The following is a 23,816-nucleotide window of genomic DNA, read 5'->3' on the forward strand; positions in this document are numbered from 1 at the left end:
AATGACAGCGCTCCCATAAGTATGCATCCAAGTTCCATTTCACTGCTAACTCTTGTAACATAATCTAGACCAGCCAGTTTCTCGCAAGAGTACGAGGATAGTGGCAGGAGGTCCAAGTTCAAGTAAGCAATAAAAAACAAATAACATGAGAAATAACTGTTACTGTGTTTATGCCTACCATGTTGTCTCCGCTGAGTATTTGTTTGTTATTAGAGACAAACAGTGTGCAGGTGTGGCCCTGGGGGGGGGGGGGGGGGGGGGGGGAGGGGGCGTGCGGGGGGGACGGTGTGCAGGGGTGTCACCACCAGCCGAGGGGGGGGGGGGCTGATTCTGTGGGGGTGGGGTAGGTTCTGTGGGTATAATTGTAATGAATATATTTAAGATACGAATTGCAGGAGATCTTTTGGCGATGTGCCACTACCCTCTTCCACTCCGCGTCCATCAAGTTTCAGCCAAAGTCAATAGACTAACAGGTCTAAAGGGCATCTAGTCATTTCCCTGTCTGGGCATTCTAGGAAAGTAATATGATAAAGTTAATTCCACATAACATAAATAACTGCCTACAGGGTTTAGGTAAAAGAAATCCATCCTTAAATGCTACTGTCTTTAACACATGTTTTTCATAAGTAGGGCCGGCCAACTGGCATCATTGTAACATTCCATAATAAATTAATTGTATCTATCAATCTGGCACGATTTTTTCCAATGAACCGTGCAAGCTTTTACCCTTTAAAATTAGCTTCACATCTCACCCAACACTGACCTATTCAATTGCACATAAACTTTTCAACCATTATATGCACTGTTATAAAATTACGAATATCTAAAAAAATACAGCTTAGAAAATGTAAAACCCCTCTAAACGGGTCCTATTAGGAATCATCACAATGAAAACCCCCAAGATTTGTCAAAGTGGGAGGCTAATGTCAAAATCCTTACCGACTACAGTAATATGTGAGATTGCGTGTAAAAAAATACATGACTATAGTCAAACAATGTGATAGCAACAAACTATTCAAGGCTTACCGGTTTTAATGATTTTCGCAAGACCGAGGGGCATATTACCAACAACTAGCGATAATTATCGCTACGTTGGTTTAGCGGCGATTTTTATCGCTAAGGAACCTTGGGGCATATTATCAAGGGGGTTTATCTCCGCTTTTTTGGCTTTAAAAGCCAAGAAAGCGGAGATAAAATTATCGACTGGAAACAGTTGCTAACATCGGTATCTCCTATTACCAACTTTTGGAGATATTCGCGCTAAGCGCGAATATCTCCAAAAGCTAACACCTGCCCTGAGCAGTTCTTAGCCATGTTATCCAATGCGAGGTGGATAACATGGCTAAGAGCATTAGCTCGCTAATGCATGAATATAGCTGACTTTTCAGCGATATTCATGCATTGCGGCCAATTTTTATCGCATTTGCGATAAACCTTGGTAATACCAAGGTTTATCTGCGATAAAAATCGTTGCAGCTCCGCGGTAAATTTTTGTCTCTAACCAAGCAATAGCGATAATTATCGCTATTGCTTGGTAATATGCCCCCTTGCTATTATCAAGGGATATCTCCTAAGCAATGAAAATTAGCCAAAATGCATGAATATCGCTGAAAAGTCCGCGATATTCATGCATTACCGAGCTAATGCTCTTAGCCATGTTATCCACCTGCCATTAGATAACATGGCTAAGAACTGCTCAGGGGCAGGTGTTAGCCTTTGGAGATATTCGCGCTTAGCGCGAATATCTCCAAAAGTTGGTAATAGGAGATAGCGATGTTAGCGACTGTTTCCAGTCGCTAACATCTTGGCACGCCCACTTTGCATGTCATTAGTGATAAATTTCACTGACATGCAAAGTGGGGCCCAAGATGGTCGCTATCTCCTACTAGCTGTTGCTAACTGGTGAGATAATTTTATCTCTGCTTTCTTGGCTTTTAAAGCCAAAAAAGCGGAGATAAACCCCCTTGATAATATGCCCCCAAGTGCCTTTTGTCATACTGTTTCATTACAAGCAGACTAGACCTACTACGTCAGACATAACATTTCCAAGTGCACCAATGAGGCCTATAGCTTGTGACCATAATCAACTCGGGCCTATAGTTCTTAGAGTAAGCTTTTCCACAAGACACCCATTGGCACATAAAATTAGAAAGCAGCTTCTATATTCATGGTTTGTAACCAACACCAAAATAATTGCCTACTATGGTAATCTGTGAGATTCCATGTAACAAATTGCCTAGTGCTAGAGTTTTATATAGAGTAATAATAATCAATACTCAAATGCTATTGCAAAATGGGTTCCAACCAATTATTACGGCTGGATTTTTGCTTTTGTGACCACCCAGTTTTGGACATTTAACTGTGGTTGAGCCTTAGTAAAGGTGTCTTACCCCTAAGCACGGGATAAATGGACTGCCCGTATTTACCACCAGTGTCCGCCTTTCAAGATAAGGCTGCTGCAACGCATCTAAGGTAAGGGACACTTGGCTGGTTACAGGTGAACATATGCAGGCTGCAGGGGAGACTATTGTTGTGCAAAGCCCGGTAACTGCGCAAAGGTAGCCTGCCACAGAGGGGACTCTGAAGGGTTAGATGTTGACCTGGGGTATGCCTTATAATATTAGTGGGCACTCATAGAGACAGTCAAAATGATTACTGTTTTACTGTAGTGACAATTTATTATGCACATGGGGGAAATCTGCCTGAGTGCAGTTTCACTTCCCTTTGACCTACAACGTCCATGAAACTATCAAAATGGGGTAATTCATTTGCGCCAAGATGGGTTACTTAAGTCATCCAGAATATGGGTCATCCGCAATTGTCATATTTCTTTGGCTCAGCTCAGGATCAGAACACACGTCGTTTCTCACCCTGCATTATCGAGTTAATTACATTTCTCCCCATTAGAGGGAACAGAGGCTGACCCAATCAAAAGGAGTACTAAGCAGTGTTTCCCTCAGCTCCTGGGTGAGGAGTGGGGATGAAAATCTGCATCTGTATTTACCTGGCACACTATGCCAGGGATGGGGATAGCCCAGACCCACCGAATAAAGGGGGTGGTTTAAACAAAACTGGAGTAAACACAGGAGGGTGCACATTTGTGACATTTTGGTGGAAAAGGCCCTGGCAGTGATGTCAGCCAGGGGTGGAGCTGAAGCCCCAGAACAAAAGAAACCAATAATTCCTGTATGATGCCATCTTGAACTGCCCCAGCATCCTATACAGGAGTGTTTGGACAGGGGTGGAGAGGTGGTTCATCCTGCCAAGGATTGTGACTGTTGGTTGAGAAGGGCTCACACCACCCTCAACCAACAACCCAATATCTGAGAAGTACAAACATACTACACTAGCGAACTACATTTGCCTCACCAGTGGATGTCTTAACTCTCAAGCTATTTCCAAATGCAGCATCACTGTGGCTAATGAAGTAAGCCAAAACTGTTGTACTGCAGTTCTTCACCTTGTTCTTGACTTGAGGGCATAGACTGCACCCCAGCAACTATGGTAAATTTGATCTCCTCAGATACCTCCAGAAGGGCAGTTTCGCTGCTAAATTGGGTCTGAACCCTGACTGGCTTGGGTGAAGGAACATTTTGGAATTGATATAGCTAGAAAGTTGATGATTCACAAACTTCTCTGCAATTTTAGATGAAGGTGGTAACAGGAAAATTGGAGTGTAGTTACTTAGGGCATTGAAACCAGTGTTGGACTTTTTTCAAGAGCATAGCTTATCAACAGCAAATAGTTGTGTGTGGGATGAGGAGACCTCACATTGGAGAGTGAGGAATAATGGAATAACAGGAGGAAGCAAGCATTGGCCAATGCAAACCATGCGCATGCCAGCCAATGTTTTTTTTTGTTGAAAATGTCTTTATTTGCAAGTTAGGTCACTGCATACAGTAGAAACATTCGTTCAGCAATTCTCCGCTTCGTGACGTATATTTCAATATTCATTATAATCATGTACTTTTCCGTTTTCTGTTTCAATAACATCCCAACTCCCTTATTCCCCCCCTGCGCCCTCCCCCCCCCGGCACTTGGCATTCCACATTACAGTAATACTCTGGTTTTGCGTCAATATGTACAGTACAATCTGTATCCAGTAGGGGCACCGGTCCCCGGTTACAGCATATATGCAGACCATATCATTCCCAGTGTGTCTGCGTCTCAGCTCTTGTGCACGTTCGGACATAGGAGTAGCACCCCCCTGTGAGAGATAATAGACATAGACTAGACCTCTTGGTCTTGTACGCCCTGCTCGAATGCTGTAAGTAGGGTGTTCCACTCCAGTGAGATGGGATGTTTCCTGAGGCCTCTGCGCTCTTCCCTGCCTAATTCCTGTCCCTCGGCCTTGCCCCACCTGGCCACCTATCCGCTCCAGGTTCCTATGTCTGGTGGCCTTGCCGATTTCCATCTCATCGCCACTGACCTCTTCGCTAGTAGCAATGCCAGATCCACAAATCTGGATTCCACACTTCTTTTTTTCTCTCTGTGTCCTATCCCCAGCATGCAATATGAGGCAGATGTGTAGGGTTTATCCGGTACTATATCATTCAGTATGTGGTGTATCGTACCCCAGTAGTGTCCCAGGTTAGAGCATTCCCAGAACATGTGTAACATGCCTGCGTCTTCCTGCCGGCATCTGGGGCAAGTATCGGATGCAGACGGGAACATTATGTGTATTCTGCGGGGAGTCAAGTATGCCCTGTGTATAATCATCAATTGTATAAATTTATACCTGGGGTTCCGAGACACTTTCTTCGGCAGTTTCAATACCAGGTCCCATTCTTTGGCGCTCAACACCACCCCTAGGTCCTCCTCCCATCTCAATTTCAGGGGTTGTAGGAGGTCAGCCCTGCCCTCCCGTATCCTAGCAGTCAACCATTTTGTCAAGTGTCCGCCTGCCCCCATGAGGTATTGCATAGTGATCAGCGTGTTGGTGTTGGGTTCCACCCCGTCCCTCGCCCAATGGGTGCCTATGTAATGTGCCAGTTGTGCATGCTGCAGAAAGAGTGCCCTAGGCGCCTGGTGAAGCCTGGCGAACTCCTCATATGGCAGTAGCCTGGTATCTGAGAAAAAATCTCCGATTTGTGTTATCCCCGCCTCCTGCCATACCAGTAGTCTTCTTTCCGTCATCTGCCCTGTCCCCAGCGGGATGCCCAGCAGTGGTATCGATGGTGCATAATTCGACCGCCCATTTGTATATCTGACCGCCCTCTTCCAGTACATGAGGGCCAGTTTGAGTAGGGGCGGAGTCGTCGCCGCTGCCTTGGCCCCTGGCAGTAACAGCCGGTGTATGACCCCCGGAGTCTATCGTCCTCTGTCATATTCAGTTCGTGTAAATTGCGGCCAGCCAACCAGTAAGCTAGCCATTGCAGTTGGCACGCACAGCTGTAAGCGAACATGTCAGGCACTCCCAAACCACCCCTATCCGTGGGTAGTTGCATCCGGGTCATGCTTATGCGTCTCATGCCCTTCCCCCAGATTAGGTCGAGTAATAAAGTGTTAAGTTTCTTAAAATAAGGCATAGGGATAGAGACTGGTAGATTTGTAAAGAAGTATAGGAGACGCGGCAATACCACCATTTTTGAAATAGCCACCCTCCCTGCCACCGAGAGTGGTAAAGTAGTCCAGAATTGTACCCGGGCTGTTAGGTTAGTCAGTGCGTGCCCTAGGTTCCCGTCCAGCGGATCCTGTGGTTGTCGGTATATCTGGAGACCCAAGTACTTAAATGTTACTGGCGCCACCTGGAAACTGTGCGGCGGAAACTGGACTTGTGTTCCCGCCACCGGGTTCCGAAAGCCAAACCCATACGACTTTGTCTCGTTAATGGCGAGACCCGATAACTCGCGGAAAACCTCAAAGACCCGCGGTAGCGGTGTGACTGGGTTATTTATGTCTCTAAGCAAGAGTAGTATGTCGTCGGCATACGCCGATATGACATGATGGGTGTTGAGCCTAGTAATCCCCACCGCAGCCGCCATAGTTCAAACTTTCAGCATTAGGGGCTCCAGGGCAATTATAAACAGTAGTGGCGAGAGAGGGCACCCCTGCCTCGTACCTCTCGCTATGTCTATCCGGTCAGAGATACAGTTGTTGGTCCGAACCCGCGCCGTAGGCTTCCGGTATAACAGAGATACCCAGGCTATAAATCCGGCGGGTAACCCAAATTTGGTCATGGCCGTGAACATGTAGTCCCACCTGAGCGTATCGAATGCCTGTCGTAGGTCTAGCGAGATACAACCCTTGGTGTCACTTCCCCCTGCGGTCGGAAACATGAGTTGGTGAAGCCTCCTCAGATTTAGTGCTGTGCTCCTGTTCGGGACGAACCCGCATTGATCGGGGTGTATCATTTCTGGGATGTGTTGAGACAGGCGTATCGCCAGTATCTTACTGAGTATTTTGGAATCAGTGTTCAAAAGTGACAGTGGTCTGTAGTTGTCAAGTCGCAGAGCATCCCTTCCCGGTTTCTGAAGGGAGACAATCAGGGCTTGCAGTGTCATGTCGGGCAGGCCACCGCTCTTCAGAGCCTCGTTATATACCTCATGAAGGCGAGGGGCCAGTAGGTCTATGTATGTTAAATAGAACTCCGCCGGGAGCCCATCTGTCCCGGGTGCCTTGTTTCTAGGCAGACCCCTAACTGCCATTCTGATTTCTGCTACCGTAATGGGTTTCGCCAGCTCCTCGCTATGCGCCGCACTCAGTTGAGGAACGCATATATCAGAGAAGAAGCCCTCTTACACCGGTTCTGAGAGTGGAGAGTGTGGGCCGTACAATGTAGCGTAGTAACGCCAGAACGTCGTGTTGATCTCCCGCTGCCCTTGCACTAGTTCCCCTGAGGGGTCCTGTATCTCCATGATAGGGGTAGCTATCAGCGCATCCCTGGTCAGGCGCGCCAATAATGCACCTGCCCTGTCCGCCTGTGCGTGCTGTCGTGTGGTGTATTCCCTATAGTCTAGAACCCTCAACTCTTCTAGAAGTTCCGCATACTGTATATTAGCCTCCTGTAGTTGCGTGAGGGCGCCGCCCGTGCCTGCGGCCTCGATTTCCAGTGCCGCTAAACCGCTCTCTATCTCTCGCAGTCTCCTCAGTACCTGGTGTTTGATGCCCACTTTGGTGCCCATGGCCACCCTGCGAATGGTCGCCTTGAAAGAGTCCCACTCGACCTTCATGGAGCTTGCTGTACCCGTGTTTTCTGTGAAGTAGTGTGTGGTAGCATCTGATAGGGTGGACTTAAAAATCGAGTCTTCAAGGAGGCCCGGGGACAATCACAATATCGGTATGGGGGTAGGTATTCTTCCCCATGTCAGGGACAGTTCCACCGGGTTGTGGTCCGAGAGTGTCTTCCCCATATGTCCTACTTGCACAATTGACGGCGTGAGTGTCTTAGAGCAAAAGATGCAATCTATCCTGTTGTGGAGGTTATGTGGTGGGGAGTAGAATGTATATTCCCTGTGCGATGTATGAAGTGCCCGCCATGTGTCAACTAGGTCCCACCCCTCAGCCCAGCGTGCCAATGCCTCCACCTGCCTTCTACTCTCAGCTGCGTGTATAGGGGGATGAGATCTGTCGAGCGTGAGATCTAGCACCGCGTTGCAGTCTCCACCTATAATCCAATCATACCCCACCCACTCCGTTAGTTCTGTGCCTAATTCCTCAAAGAACTGTGATTGCTCAACGTTCGGGGCATACAAGCAGCCAAGTACCACACATACACCATTCAACAATCCTTTAGCGAGCACGTAGCGGCCTTCCCTGTCTATCTTGGATTCAATGAGCTTAAACGGGACCGAGTTGCTAATCCAAATGGCTGCCCCCCGGGAAAAAGCGGAATACTTAGTGGCGAGGAGCTGGCCCTTCCACTTCCGCAGCATTTTGGCCCCCTCTGATTCATTCAGGTGCGTCTCCTGCAGGTACGCTATGTGCACCTGCCTCCTATGCAATTGTGCCAGAACTCTGTGTCTTTTGTGTACTGAGCCCAGTCCCCGTACATTCCAAGTGCAGACCACATAATCATTAGGGGACGTCATTACCCCAGATATCCTCAAAATGTTCCAAAACCATTGTCCATATCATCATTGACCATACAATGGAAATTTGCAGTGCCACTTTTACAAACATTACCCCAACTTGTAGGTCCCCCTCTACAACCTCAGAGGACCAAACCGTAACACCCAACATGGGTATAGAAGTCTTGAAACCGTGCCTAGGCTTGAAGGCGTGAGCCCAGACAAACTCTCTCAACAAGTACGTCTAAAAGTCTCGTAACCATTGTCCCCTACTTCAAAGGTGTCCCAGGTTCCTGGTCCCCCCCCCCCTCTGTTAGGTGAGAACATCCGCTACATTACCAGTCCGTCGCTGCAGGGGTATGGTCACAGGTCTGCCGCCATCTGTGCTGTAATTTGGGGAAACAACTGAATGCTTCCTTCCGTGTCCGAGGCCGCTGTGTGGGAACTCGTCCGACTCTCTGATGGAGACCCGTTGTGTGCGTCATGTTCCGCCAGTGCGTTGGTGGTAAGTCGCGCTACCGCTGCCGAGCCGTCGTCTTCTTCCTCCCGGCCCTGATGGTCCGTGCCGGCCCCCTCCGTGTCCGGGTGACTGGGACGACCCTGAGACTCTGTCCGGCTGTCCGTCCTCTGTGTTTCTGGCACCTCCTGTTCTTCATGCGAGGAGTGCATTGGGGTGAGTGTAACCTCCAGCCACTCCGATGCCTCTTCCGGATTGTCGAAGAAATAAGTTCTGTGATCATGGATGACCCTAAGGCGTGCCGGGTAGAACAAGGCGTACTTTATATTTCGCTCCCTCAGTGTTTTCTTCACTCCCCAGAAGGAAGCTCTGGCCCTTTGCACTGCTTGCGTGAAATCTGGGTAGATGGATACTGAGTGATTCTCAAATTTTATGGGGCCTTTCTCCCTAGCGGCCTTCAGGATGGCGTCTCTGTCTTTAAAGTGGAGCAGGCGTGCTATCAAGGGGCGAGGGGAAGCCCCCGGCTTCGGGACCCTGTGTGCCCTTTCTACGCTGTACATCTGGGTGAGGTCTTCCGGGTCTGCCACTGTCTTTAGCCATTCCTCCACAAAGCGGGTCGGATTTGTCCCCTCACTCCGTTCCGGCACGCCCAAGATGCGTACATTGTTGCATCTCGAGCGCCCTTCCGCATCGTCGACTCTTTCCCTCAGGTGTTGCATTTGCTTCTCTAGATTTTCCAATCTCGTGGAGTATTCTGTTTGCTGGGGTATCAAATCAGCAAGCACGAGTTTTTGCTCCGACACCTTCTCCGCCAGCTTCTTATGATCATCTTTAAGTAGCGACAGGCCGGTTGACATCGTATCCATTCGAATTTCGAGTGCCTCCCTGGATGCCCTGATCTCCGACAGTATGAGGTCCAGCTTAGCCTCTTGGGAGGTAGTACCCGTGTGCGGGATCGGGTCTTCATTAGAAGATGTCAGCGGGTCTTCTGAACCAGACACCTGCGCACCACCACAAGGGATTCTGTGTCTTCCCAACTTTTACCTCCTGTACGCCCACCGCGGGCGGTATGTCGTCGCCCTGTATTCCAGCCGCACACCGCCGGGCCGGGCCAGGTGTTGATAGTGCTGTGTAATTGCGTACCTCAGGAGTAGGCTGATGCCTTGGTTTACCGTGCGGCCAGTGTTGCTGGGCACGCCCGTGATCAGGTCCAGTATCTTGTTCTCTCCCCTCAGCCGGGCCAGGTGCAGTGTCGTGTCCTGTGCACCCCAGTCAATGTGTGGGTCCGTGGTGGGCGTCCGGTGCGGAGCTCCAGCGTCGCAAAGCGCAAGCGAAAGGCCCTCCGAGTCAGGAGGCGACCAGGTCACCGCAGGGTCGAGCCAGTCCGCATATCAGTCTTGCAGCTCCAGTAACTGATCGGCGATGGGCCCCCTTCAGCCCTGAGATGAGGCATAATTTTTCCGGCGTTATTAGTGTCTGAATGGGACACCCGGTGGCCTTAGGGAGAGGCTACCACTGTTGCAGCCCATGCGGCGCTATCACTGGGGCCGGTCGTGCATGAGGCCTGTCCCTCCGGTGCGTGGCAGACTGCGCACCCCACATGTCTATTTGCCAATATGTAGGCCTGCCAAATAAGGATTCCCCCGCCCCGGCAGCAGGCGTCTGATCCCCGCCAGTGGCACTGATCTTCCCCCTTCGCGAGGGGGCTCGGTGTATACCTCCGGGCGGCAGCCTTCGCCCGCGCCGTAGTGCGCCGCCCCGCCCGATCCGACCAGCAGGGCCCCCGCTCACCTCGTGCAGCCGCCCACCGTCCACCTTCTGGTTGTGGCCCTCTGCAGTTGTAAGGCACCGTGAGTCGGCGCCGGCCGTATTCCAAGTGCCGCATGCCTCGCCTTGCTCTGGGTTCAGACTCCTGACTTCCCCATTCATTGGCGGCTTCCCGTCACGACCTGACCTCCTCCGGTCAATCCGCGGGTGTCGCTGTAGTAGCGGGATCGGTGGTAACGATCCGGTATGTTTAGAGTCCCCGGGTCTGCTCCGCTGTGCCCGGGGATCACACGCAGCCGTGCGCGGCGCACTTCCGGTCCGCCCGTCTGCACACTATGGGCCGCGGTCTCCTGGGCGGTGGTAGGCCTCTCTTCCTGTGTGCGACGTCCTCAGTTAGCAGCTCTCTGCCAGGGTTCCCGGTGCCGTCAGCCAGGCCCCGGCAGCGCAGATCAGGTTTGGCGAGTGTCAGGCGAGGGGGTTAGGGGCATGACCCCACTATCATAGGATAATTGCCAGGATAATAGGGGAAGCTAGGACGGAGCTCTTCAAACTCACGTCCACCATGTTCGGCTGTTGGCCACGCCCCCAGCATGCCAGCCAATGTAGCAAGAGATGACAGGGAGATGGGTGGGAGAATACTGTGGGCCTCATCCTTAACTGGAAGTCTGGATGGAGCTTTGGGAGCAGAGCATGGATGGATGGAAGAAGCATGCAGATATAGAGAGAAAGAAATAATAGTCCATCATATGCACATTAATGCACGGTCTGATGTGAGCAGTGGAAGGATATATGGGATCCAACAAGAACATTGTGAGCCTAAAATGCTTGTGGGAAGACCAAACACAAGAATAGGGAGTAAAGCTGTCAAAACAGGAACCGACAACTGAGACAGACAACAAAGCCATCCAATTATAGGCAAGGAGCTGACCTAAAGCCTACCCTATGCATTTCTCACTGAAAAGACTAGATCTGCCTGCAGACAAAAGCTGTCTTTAGTCAAGACCTAAAAAGGAGGGACATTTTGATAGAGAAAGTATGACTTCTAGTATCATCGAAGGTATGATATACAAATTGCTTGTCTATTAGAAAACAGGTCAGGGTCTTTAGATCGTCGGAGGATGACTCGTCTCTTATGAAGACATGATTGAAGCATCAGTTCCATGCCTGCGGATAGTTTTGGAGCCACATCTTAACACATGATCACTGCAGAGATGTACTAGGGACTCAAGCCCTGAAGGTTGAGTGAGGAATTATAAAAGAGACAAGGCAAGGACAACTCGAGGCATGGAGGGGCACAGAATCCGAGAAAGGGAACAAACAAAGGAGAAGCAGTGAGGTGGAAGCCAGAACGTGAAATTGTTATATATGCCTTTCAGCAATCAGAAGTGTGTATAACATTTAAAAAAGCTAAGGAAGTTATTCTCTTTCGATAAAGGCAAGGAACGGATATGAGATATAACGTTCATTTTCATCTTCTTTCAAGCTGAAATGAAAATGTACTTCCGACGTAAAACATTAATTTTCCTGACCGAAACAAGGAAAACAAATCTCTGAACAGAAGCTAATGGCAAGCGAACAGGGCATTGGTGAGCAAGTGTGATGCCGAGATAATAATGAGTGTATTACTTGGACGGCTGAAATTTCATGCATGAAGAAATTGTGATTTAAGGGACGGTTTTCAATACGGGCTATCTCTCGAACACGGACTTGTAATTTAAATGCAAATTAATTTTGATTCAGCTTTGAAAGTGGGAAATAATTATAAACGTGAGAGGTCATTCTTCCATGGAGCTCCATGATTTCTATTGGTGTGGCCATGCATTGACTGATAATGTCCTTTGGCCACTACCTGACAAAATAAGCACAGGAATTTTTTCTTAAGTGAATTTGCCGAGTCAGAAAGCTCAGTGCGCTACTGCAGCCACTGTAATCCTCTGTGTTTGACCTCACTGTCACAGGTTCATATCCTGGTTGGCACACACAGCCTTTCATCATTCTGAAATCGATAAACTGAGTACCACTGATTTGAAAAAGTAAAACATCTGCTTTTTCAGTATCAAAAGGCCCAAGTGAGAAGCATGCACTTTACAAACAAACATTACTTTGAAGTGTTCTTTTCACATCCAACTTAAACAGGGATTTTGAAGCATTGGAAAGTAATAGGTCTGACCTACGAAGCTGATGTGATTTTTTTTATTGCAAGCACGTACGGTACCAATAAAATAGAGAGAGGATCGCAAAATACTCTTCTTAAATGTAAAAATCATAGGTTTGCAATAAAAAATGTAATAAAAAAAGGGATTGAATATAATTTAAAAAACATAAACAATTACTCCATAACAGGCATGAATATTTAGAACAGAAGTAGAAACCTTTCACACTTCATTGGAAAATAATCTTACTGGTGCAAAGATCAGAAACTTTTATTTTTGAGTTACGGTAACCTGGGCATGTTACATACATAAGGGTAACTGAAAAAATGTAAAGGATAAAGACTGGGAAAAAAAAGCTTTGACAAATTGAAATATTGGCTCACCAGCCCCGGAAGTAAAGGACATTTGGTTTGGCAGATGTGCATATATGATCAGGGACATGCAGCCACTCATAGGCAAGAGAAGCAATGGCTGAACTGGTCAGACGACTGCCCCATGCATATGCTTTGATGTTAATAAACAAAATTTAACTGGCAGTTGAACAGACTAATAGAAGAAGAGGGCTGAACCAAAGCCCTCTACACAATATATCCAATGGACAAACAAAGGTAAAGTAGAATTATACTTATGTTTGGCAATTTCACTTTAACAAAGTGTGAGAAATTCGGTTGTTGTTTGAGGGGGCTAAACCCCTACTCAAGCAACAGCTGCAACCTTTGTCAGGGTGAACCACAGAAAGCCACTAAATAAACCTGTGCTTAACCCTCTGGTAGCTTAGCACAACATCAGTCAGGCTTAACTTAAAGGCAATGTGTAAAGTATCATCTACGTAAACACCTGCCTCAATTGTACTTGAGTTACAAAGGAGGCCAGGCACACACCTCTAAAACATTTACATTCACAGATGAATAGAAATATATTAATTCTGCTACTAAATAGCAGAACCCAATACCATGGGGAAAGATAACACTTGGCAGTGATAACTTGCAGAACATTCGTTCACGATCGACATTAAATTGACTCGCAGGTGTTGGAAATGTGGGCAGATCAGGATATACAATTAGCTAAAAACAACACAGCCCCTGCACTATACAACGTCAATCAATTCTTGGTAATGTTGGTCTCAGTTGAGATGGTTGATAAAGCACATCAAAACTTTCGGCGTAAGATTTCAAGGATAAGAAAACATCAGTGGAAATGTAAAAGTTCAAGAGACGTTATGTTCTTGGTATGGTACACCAGTTTAATGTTCCTCTGTACAGGCCAACACGTGTTTCATCACAGGGAACAGACTGCGAATCTTCAGGGCCTCATCGATTGTGGGCGAAATTACGTTGGTCAGGAACACCCGGTTCGGGTGATGTATGGAATCCTATATTTTTTGGGGTTCCATAAAACGCGTGCTAGCAGCCTGCGTAGTTTGTCGAGTCTCTTATATTCGCGACTGAGGCTTTAACCGGGAGCAGAAGAGAAGAGAATGGTGGTCGAGATTTGTTTTGGGCAGTAATGTTCAGTAACAAAAAGGCGGGTACACCTCATTGATTTTGTTCCCCCTCCTGTAGTTCCCGGCACCGTTTGACGAAGGACCGTCTTCGTCAAACGGCGCTGGTGACTGGGGTCTAATTCGCCAAGCAAGGGAAATAGTCCAAACACCGCGGCCTCAGCCATGTGTGTTCCGAATTCGCAAGCGTAACCACGCATATGTGTGGTTAAGGCAGTGTGCAGTCTAGCTGCTGGCTGCTGCAGGGAATGGAAGCAGGAAGACCTCACTAGGAAGAAAGCTGCAGTGAGGTAAGTGGGGCTGGAGAGGTTAGGGGGTAGTTTTGAGGGCTGGGGGAGGGGGTCAGGGTAGGTTAAGGGCTTGGGGTAGTTTTTAGGGCTAGAGGAGGGTCAGGTTGTCTTTTTAATAAGGGGTTAGGGTATTATACCTAAGGGCAGTGAAAGGGGTTGAGGTAATTTTAGGAACAGTGCAGGGGTGGGGGGGGGGGGGGTCGGGATAGTGTATGTTTAGTAACTGGGCTTTAGGCCGTAGGAGAGTGGGAGGAGAATGGGTAGTCGGGGTAGTTTTTAGGGCTCAGGGGGGGTCAGGGTAGGTTTTAAAAATAGCGGTTTGGGTTTCAGGCCTAAGGGCAGTGGAAGTGGTTTTAGGAACAGCGCAGAGGGGTGGGGGGGCCGGGGTAGTGTTTGTTCAGGGTTAGTGACAGCATGGCGGTGGCGAGGGGTCGGGTATTTTGACCTCATGGAAGGGGGGCAGGTAGGGAGTTTGCAGCTTAGGGCAGGGAGATGGGGTCACAACCTTAGCCACGCATGCTCCTTTACCATTCATGCCTTTAGTACAAAATTATGTGATACAGGCATGCGTGGTAAAGGAATTTGTGGTTAATACACATTCATGGTTTAGGCTGCGTGGTAGAGCCATGCGTGGATTAGCCATGCATGCCTCTATCATACAACTGTCTAGCTATAATGTATGAACAAAAGGTAGTGGCAGTGGAATACAAATCTATTTTCAAATCCAAAATATTGGGTAACTAAATGCTATACACAGTAACGTTTGCTCAAAATGGGCAAAAGATCAATATGCCTCCTAGCTAGTGTAAAACATACATGAAAATGAGAAACTCCTTCACATAATTAAGATACTGTAATGAGCCCAGAGTACTGGTCTGTCAATGTCGCAGGTCCAATCTGTATTGTTGATAGGTTCAAGGTGTAGCTGTAACAGTATTGTTCATGTTTTTTTCGTTTAACTGTTACCTGCTACATCTTGAACCTATCAATAAACTTTGGACCTGCTACATTGGAAGACCACCAAGGAAAGATTTTGTAGTGCTCTGGGTTCATTAATGCAGTCTAGCAATCAGTCATTACTTACTTACGTTTACATTTTTCGAGTTTACTTATCCTGTAGCCAGTTTAGCCAATATAATAAGTACACCAGCTGTGTATTTTGGCAATATTACATGTTGTTTTCTTTTGTTTGATATTCTTTATCATTAACGTTTACTCATAACTTTATTGTTCTGGCATCCCAGATGTTGGATCAAAAGGTGTGGTCAATGCGTTGGGCGACAATCATATGACAACGATGTTAAACATTCCCTGGTTAGAAATTCATTTGTGTATCACTTTGCTCATGGAAGTTTGCCTATATGTATCATATCAACATGTGGATCACTAGTAGAAGTACTGTTTGTAGTGATTATTTTATTAACAACCAATTCACTCCTTATGATTTAACTTTGCCTTAAACCTTGATCTTTCTTAGAAAAATTTTTCAATTACCTTTAGTTAATATAAATGATAATTCTTTCCATATAATTGATCAACATTTTTCTATTTTTTCACTTTGCTTCTTTATCTTAATTTCTAAACTGGTCTGTAGAAAAAGCTCATGACAGACCTTTTGCTCCTATGAAGTTTCTTTGTCTATTGCTGATTATATGGGTCTTCTTCTGATCTGTGCCCTTGACAGCAAATATTTCACAATGTAGCAGGTGTCTTCTGATGCAAAACCCACAGGTAGTTTCCAACTTTAGGTGGAGAGTTTGACTTATATTGGATGCTCCCTTGTGTCTGGACAAAGATATACCTCTCAGAAGAGCTCATAAAAGGAAAACACATTTCAGGGGTTGCTTTTATTTATTCCAGATTGGATTGGATGGTATTTGACCAATTCAAAGCTGTAAACTGTGCCTGTAGTGGTAAAAGGCTTTTGCCATTTTTCAGCCCGGCATGGATGGCACTAGCCGATCCTATGCTTAAAGAGTTTGCTGTGAAAATGGACAAAAACTTTGCCACGTTCTAGCTCAGCATGAATGGTATGGTGCTGATCCTATGTCAAAAAAACTTTGCTAAAGAAAGACATTTGAGGTGAGCTGATTCAGAGTGTCACCTGATGTGGTAGGAGGTTCTATTGAGGAGCTGCTCCCCACCAAAACTTGGGAAATACCCGGAGTTCCTTACCCCTTTTTTTGCATAATATTTGCAGGACTCTAAGCCTGAAAGGCTATTCTTTTGATACATATATATATATATATATATATATATATATATATATATATGTGTATATATATATATAAATATATATATATATATCCAACAAGAGATCCCAGAGTTTCGAGGCTCAAGATGTGGCGGTCTGAGTTGCGGTCCGGTAGTCCTGAACACTAAGAAATTAATCCTCACCATTAAACAGGATTACTCAGACACTCCTGCATGTGATATTAAAGGTTTAAATTTGTGGCTTACCCAATGCATTTGGGTCATAGCCTTGGTCAAGGCTCAGGCGTGAAGCAGAAAACATTTACATATACTCAAAATAAACAATAAATACAGACTGATATGTGTCACAAGTCCTGCAAAAAGACTCTGAGATCAGTCGCCATTTTAGAGCATGCAAGGCATAATATTAGGAGAATGCATCCATAAACTAATTGAAATAAAATTAACAATGGCAAACACTATTTGTCTGAGTTCAAACAGTTTGTATAAGGTAATATGAGAGATGGGCTGTTTGTCTCAATATAGGAGATGTTATCTTAACAAAACAATGTGACATAATATACAGGGAAGAGACCGGTCTAAATATCACGTTTTGGCTCAAAACACACATTGTGAAGGACCCTTAAATCAAGCTGTATAGCAACAGCTCCGATTGCTTCCAGGAATTACATCATCAGAAAAAGATTTACGTGCAACCATAAATACTGTGTCATATTACCTTATACAAACAGTTTGGAGGCTTTTTGTGGGAATTGTGACATATTTCAGTCTGTTTACACTGTTTATTATGAGCATATGTAAATGCTGTTTTCTGCTTCACGCTTGAACCGGGACCAAGGCTATGGCCGAAACGCTTCAGGGAAGCCACACCTTAACCCCTTCGCTGCTAGGCCTTTTCCCCTCCTGTGCTAAGCCTTTTTTTGGCGATTTGGGGTAGTGTGCGCTTAGGCCCTTGTAACTTTTTGACCACATAATGTATCCACGCCAAATTTGCGTCCTTTTCTTCCAACATCATGTGGATTCTAAAGGCACCCAGGGTTTGTGGATTCACATGGAGGGGTCCCAGAAATTAACCAAAATATAGTGATTTTTTTGTTTTTTTTCAGAAAAATGAGCTGCAAATGAAAGCCTCTGGGTTTTCCCTGAAAAAGTTATCAAAAAAGGGTTTGTGGGGCTGAAATCTACATTTTCTCAGCTTTTAGGGAATGACAGTCTTTTGTCAGAGAACCAACATTTTTCACACAGTTTTGGCATTTTTCTGGGACATAGCCTATTTTTGCTTTTTTTAGAGCTTTCCATCTCCTTCCAGTTAATGGTAGAAATGAGTTTGAAAGCAATAATGGATCCTAGAAAGCTGTACATTTTCGAAATGTAGACAAAATATTGAATTCGGAAAGGGGTCATTTGTCTAAATCAATGAAGGTTTCTTTATAGAAACTAGCAGTTAAATATTGGAACATTTGAAAATTTGTTGAAAAAAACAGCCTTTTGTCTTAACGTTTTCACCTATAACATTTTCTAATTTTGACAACTCTTGGAAAGCTATATACCGTTACATCCGTTAGACCTTCCTGGTTGTGGGGATATATAGGACTTGTAGTTTCACCAAGATCCCGACGAACCCAGATCCAAAAACTGAGCAGCAACTTGCAAAGGTATTTTTTCATTTACTGGGTATAGAGCACTTTGTCTTGGAAAATGTATACATGGAAAAATCTGTATGAAAGACACCTATGTATTTCTGGATTGGGTCCAAATTATAGAGTTCAGAAACAGTATATAATTGCTAATTTTCAAAATTGGGAATACTCATACTAGCATGAGAATTATTGGTCATTTTTCAAAAAAAATTTTTTTTACACAATGTCTTTCATTGAAAGGGAGAAATGCATGAAAGCTCATTTGGTAATAACAGTTGATTTACAAATCTGAATTACCCCAAGTCTCCCGATAAAAACAGCACTTCACTTGTGTGGGTCGGCCTTGTGCCTGCGACAGGAAATGGCGCAAAATGCAACGTGGTCACACCTAAATTTTGCAGTTACAAATTGACCCTTTTTTGGCAAAGTGCCTACCTGTAGTTTTTGCACCCTAGCTCTGCCGGCACCTAGGGAAACCTAGCAAACCTATACATTTTTTGAAATGTAGACACCCAGGGGAATTCAGGATGGGGTGACTCAACTGCCTACCACCAGGTTTTGTTACCTAGAATCCCTTGCAAAGCTAAGAATTTGACAGAAAAAAACACATTTTCCTCACAATTCTGTGGAGGAAAGTTCTGGAATCTGTGTGGATCAATAAATTTCTACCCACCCAGTGCTCCCCCAGGTCTCCCAAAAAAAATGGAACCTCACTTGCGTGGGTAGGCATAGTGGCTGCGACACGAAACAGCGCAAAACGCAACGTGGTCGCACCTCAATTTCCCAGTGAAATCTTGCGCTCTTTGGACAAAGAGACTACCTTTTGTTTTTGAGCCCAAGCTCTGCCAGCACCTAGGGAAACCTAGCAAACCTATACATTTTTGAAAAGTAGACACCCAGGGAATCTCAGGATGGGGTTACTCGACTGCCTACCACCAGGTTTTGTTACCCAGAATCCCTTGCAAAGCTAAGAATTTGACCAAAAAAACACATTTTCCTCACATTTCTGTGGAGGAAAGTTCTGGAATCTGCGTGGATCAGCACATTTCCACCCACCCAGTGTTCCCCCAGGTCTCCCGCAAAAAAATGGTACCTCACTTGCGTGGGTAGCCATAGTGGCTGCGACACGAAACAGCGCAAAACGCAACGTGGTCGCACCTCAATTTCCCAGTGAAATCTTGCGATCTTTGGACAAAGAGACTACCTTTTGTTTTTGAGCCCTAGCTCTGCCAGCACCTAGGGAAACCTAGCATACCTATATATTTTTGAAAAGTAGACACCCAGGGGAAATAAGGATTGGGTAACTCGACTGCCTACCACCAGGTTTTGTTACCCAGAATCCCTTGCAAAGCTAAGAATTTGACAAAAAAACACATTTTCCTCACATTTCTGTGGAGGAAAGCTCTGGAATCTGCGTGGATCAACAAATTTCCACGCACCCAGTATTCCCCCAGGTCTCCCAAAAAAAATCGTACCTCACTTGCGTGGGTAGGCATAGTGGCTGCGACATGAAACAGCGCAAAACACAACGTGGACGCACCTCAATTTCCCGGTGAAATCTTGTGCTTTTTGGACAAAGAGACTACCTTTTGTTTTTGAGCCCTAGCTCTACCAGCACCTAGGGAAACCTAGCAAACCTATACAATTTTTAAAACTAGACACCCAGGGAAATTCAGGATGGGGTGACTCCTCTGCCTACCCTCAGGTTTTGTTACCCAGAATCCCTTGCAAAGCTAGGATTTTGACAAAGAAAACACATTTTCCTCACATTTCTGTGGTGGAAAGTTCTGGAATCTGCGTGGATCAACAAATTTCTACCCACCCAGTGTTCCCCGAGGTCTCCCGAAAAAAATTGTACCTCACTTGCGTTGTTAGGCATAGTGGCTGCGACATGAAACAGCGCAAAACGCAACGTGGTTGCACCTCAATTTCCGAGTGAAATTTTGCGCTTTTTGGACAAAGGAACTACCTTTTGTTTTTGCGCCCTAGCTCTGCCAGCACCTAGGGAAAACTAGCAAACCTATACATTTTTGAAAAACAGACACCCAGGGAAATTCAAGATGGGGTGACTCGTCTGCCTAACCCCAGGATTTGTTACCCAGATCACCTTGCAAACCTAAGATTTTGACAAAAAAAACACATTTTCCTCACATTTCTGTGGTGGAAAATTCTGGAATCTGCGTGGATCAACACATTTCCACCTACCCAGCATTCCCCCAGGTCTCCTGAAAAAAATGGTACTTCACTTGCGTGGGTAGGCATAGTGGCTTCAACATGAAACAGCGCAAAACGCAACATGGTCGCACCTCAATTTCCCAGTGAAATCTTGCACTTTTTGGACAAAAAGACTACCTTTTGTTTTTGCACCCTAACTCTGCCAGCACCTAGGGAAACCTAGCAAACCTATACATTTTTGAAAACTAGACACCCAGGGAAATTCAAGATGGGGTGACTCGTCTGCCTAACCCCAGGATTTGTTACCCAGATCACCTTGCAAACCTAAGATTTTGACAAAAAAAACACATTTTCCTCACATTTCTGTGGTGGAAAGTTCTGGAATCTGCGTGGATCAACAAATTTCTACCCACCCAGCGTTCCCACAGGTCTCCCGAAAAAAACTGGTACCTCACTTGCGTGGGTAGGCATAGTGGCTGCGACATGAAACAGCGCAAAACGCAACGTGGTCGCTCCTCAATTTCCCAGTGAAATTGTGCGCTTTTTGGACAAAGACACTACCTTGTGTTTTTGCGCCCTAGCTCTGCCGGCACCTAAAGAAACCTAGCAAACCTATACATTTTTTACAACTAGACACCCAGGGGAATTCAGGATGGGGTGACTCGCCTGCCTACCCCCAGGTTTTGTTACCCAGAATCCCTTGCAAAGCTAAGATTGTGACAAAAAAACCACATTTTCCTGATATTTCTGTGGTGGAAAGTTCTGGAATCTGCGTGGATCAACAAATTTCCACACACCCAGCGTTCCCCTAGGTCTCCCGAAAAAAATGGTTCCTCACTTGCGTGGGTAGGCATAGTGGCTGCGACATGAAACAGCGCAAAACGCAACATGGTCGCACCTCAATTTCCCAGTGAAATCTTGCACTTTTTGGACAAAAAGACTACCTTTTGTTTTTGCGCCCTAGCTCTGCCAGCACCTAAGGAAACCGAGCAAGCCTATACATTTTTGAAAAGTAGACACCAAGGGGAATTCAGGATGGGGTGATACCTCTGCCTACCCTCAGGTTTTGTTACCCACAATCCCTTGCAAATCTAAGATTTTGACAAAAAAAACACATTTTCCTGACATTTTTGTGGTGAAAAGTTCTGGAATCTACGTGGATCAACAAATTTCCACCCACCCAGTGTTTCCCCAGGTCTCCCAAAAAAACTGGCACCTCACTTGCGTGGGTAGGCATAGTGGCTGCGACATGAAACAGCGCAAAACGCAACATGGTCGCACCTCAATTTCCCAGTGATATCTTGCACTTTTTGGACAAAAAGACTACCTTTTGTTATTGCGCCCTAGCTCTGCCAGCACCTAGGGAAACCTAGTAAACCTATACATTTTTGAAAACTAGACACCCAGGGGAATTCGGGATGGGGTGACTCGTCTGCCTACCACCGGGTTTTTTAACCCAGAATCCCTTGCAAAGCTAAGAATTTGACCAAAAAAAAACATTTTTCTCACATTTCTGTGGTGGAAAGTTCTGGAATCTGCGTGGATCAACAAATTTCCACCCACCCAGTGTTCCCCCAGATCTCCCGAAAAAAATGGTACCTCACTTGCGTGGGTAGGCATAGTGGCTGCAACAGGAAATGGTTCAAATCGTACGGTGGTGAATTTACAATACCCAATTGCAAAACGACCTTGATTTTTGGGGGGGGGCACCTGAGTTTTTGGCCCGGGGCTCGGTGGTATTCTTTGGAAAGTACCAAACCCAAACAGTTCTGAAAAGTAGACACCCGGGGGAGTCCAGGGAGGTATGCCATGCGTAGGTCCCCCCATGTTTTCCTACGCAGAACTCCTTGCAAACTCTAAAATTAGGTAAAAATATCACTTTTCCAAACTTTCTTGCGTGGGATCTTCGTGCCGGCAAAAATGTCCTATCACCCAGCATTTACCTTGTTCTCCCGAGTAAAAGGATACCTCACTTGTGTGGGTGCCCCAAAGCAGAACAGTCCAAAAATGAATTTTGAAAAAGTAGTATTTAAGTTTTACAAGTTAGGCCCGCCTGCCTTAGTCACAGGCCTTGGGCCCACCCACACAAGTGAGGTGTTATTTTACTCGGGAGAACAAGGGGAACGCTGGGTGGTAGGACATTTGTGCCAACACGGATATCCCACGCAAAAATATATGGAAAACTGTTTTTTTAACCTAAATTTATGGTTTGCAGGGATTTCTGGGTAGGAAAATATTGGGGGACCCATGCATGCCATACCTCCCTGGACTCCCCCGGGTGTCTAGTTTTCAGAACTGTTTGGGTTTGGTAGTTTCCAAAGATGCCCACCGAGCCCGGGTCCAAAAACTCAGCCCCCCCCACCAAAAAAAGAAGGTAATTTTGCTATTGGTTATTGTAATTTCTCCACTGTACGATTTGGACCTTTTCCTGTTGCAGCCAGTATGCCTACCCACGCAAGTGAGGTACCATTTTTATCGGGAGACCTGGGGGAACGCTGGGTTGGAGGACATTTGTGTGAGCCCAATGACGCCACGCTTTCCCACACAAAACAAAATGTGAAAAAAATGCTTTTTTCAGCAAAAATTGATGTTTGCAAGGGATTCTGGGTAAAGGAACGTTGGAGGATCCACGCAAGCCATACCTCCTTGGAAGCCCCCAGGTGTCTACTTTTCAGAAATGTGTGGGTTTGGTAGGTTTCCGTAGATGGCCGTCCAGCACGGGGCCAAAAACCCAGGTAACCCCTCTTGCAAAAGCTGGTGGTATTGACATTCAAATTTTTGTTGTTTTATATTTTTTTTATTGTTTTTTTGAACATTTTTAATTTTTTGGGCTTTTCTGAACAGTTTTATATTTTTTTGTATTTTCTTTGGGGAGAAACAAAAAACAGGGAATTGAAAATGGCTCAACTGGAGCACAAAAAAAATCAGGAAAAATTATGGTTTCCTCGGGCATTTGTGGTTATCAATAGCAACATTAATTAGTGTGATGCTTTGCTGACCGTAACTAATTGTTTTGTTGCGATATATACAAACAATTTTGTAATCCTTTAACTTTGTTTGTATATTTGGGACTGTCTCCCTTGCCTCTGGACCCGATGGAGTGGGTTCTTTTGATGTTGAGGCTCTGGATGTTGATTGGGGTAGCTTACTGCAGAGGTCCCTTAGCTCTGCTGAAGAATAGTTAGGGTGCAAACGCATCATGTGCCGAATCATATTATGATTCCCAAAGGAATATTTTTTCTTAGGGTTCCCCCTGGACAGCTCAGCACGACAGATCAGACAAGTCACCTTCGTAGCGTTGACTTTTTTGAATCCCCTTGGGATTTTGAAAAACTTCCATATTAAGTGCTCTTTTGGTTTGTATGGAGGATTATCTTCAGGCAGGTACTCCCTTGTCTGTTGCTCCTCTTCATCATCCTCCTGCTCTTCTTCTTGACCACCAATGTGATCTACTGGTGGTCTTTTTGATGGTGATGGTGGTGGTGGTGGGGCAGATGCTCCAGCTGCTGATATTACTGTAGCCATCTCTGTAAGGAAAAAGCAGGTCTTCCTCACTCAAATAAAGTGAGAATGAGGAAAAAAGGTGGGGGCTTTGATCATTTGGAAAACA

This window comes from Lissotriton vulgaris, chromosome 6, assembly GCF_964263255.1.
Source record: "Lissotriton vulgaris chromosome 6, aLisVul1.2, whole genome shotgun sequence".
Taxonomy (NCBI): domain Eukaryota; kingdom Metazoa; phylum Chordata; class Amphibia; order Caudata; family Salamandridae; genus Lissotriton; species Lissotriton vulgaris.